This window comes from Penaeus monodon, chromosome 21 (assembly GCF_015228065.2).
Source record: "Penaeus monodon isolate SGIC_2016 chromosome 21, NSTDA_Pmon_1, whole genome shotgun sequence".
Classification (NCBI taxonomy): Eukaryota; Metazoa; Arthropoda; class Malacostraca; order Decapoda; family Penaeidae; genus Penaeus; species Penaeus monodon.
The window spans coordinates 41,852,802-41,853,146 of NC_051406.1; the positions used below are offsets into that span (position 1 = coordinate 41,852,802).

The following is a 345-nucleotide window of genomic DNA, read 5'->3' on the forward strand; positions in this document are numbered from 1 at the left end:
TTGAGACAGGGCGACCGAGAGAGCGAGAGCGCGCAGGAGAGACAAAGCGAAGGGAAAGAAAGGGCAGGAGAAGAGTGCCTAGTCGTCTTCCTTTCGCAGGAGGGCGAGAGCCTTTGGTTAAGAGAGAGGAGGAATGCGTAGTGAGGATGAGGGGAGAAGAGGGGAAAGGGGAGAGGGGGATGGAGAGGGCTAGAAAGGGAGGGACGAGGGGAGTAGAGAGGGGGATAGGAGAGAGGGAGAGTAGTGGGGAAGGGAGGGGAGGGCGGCAGAAGGGGAGGGGAGGGTAGGAGCGAAGATCCTGAGGGTGGGAAGGCATTTCCTTGTTGCTATGGTAATCTTCACCTC

General features: G+C 58.6%; 1 protein-coding gene across 1 annotated transcript in view; it reads left to right on the forward strand.

Moving 5' to 3' along the window:
* The window catches only part of LOC119586503 (myocyte-specific enhancer factor 2-like), a gene marked incomplete in the record, with an annotated part of 157,797 nt that overhangs the window by 1,172 nt on the left and 156,280 nt on the right, over positions 1-345 (forward strand).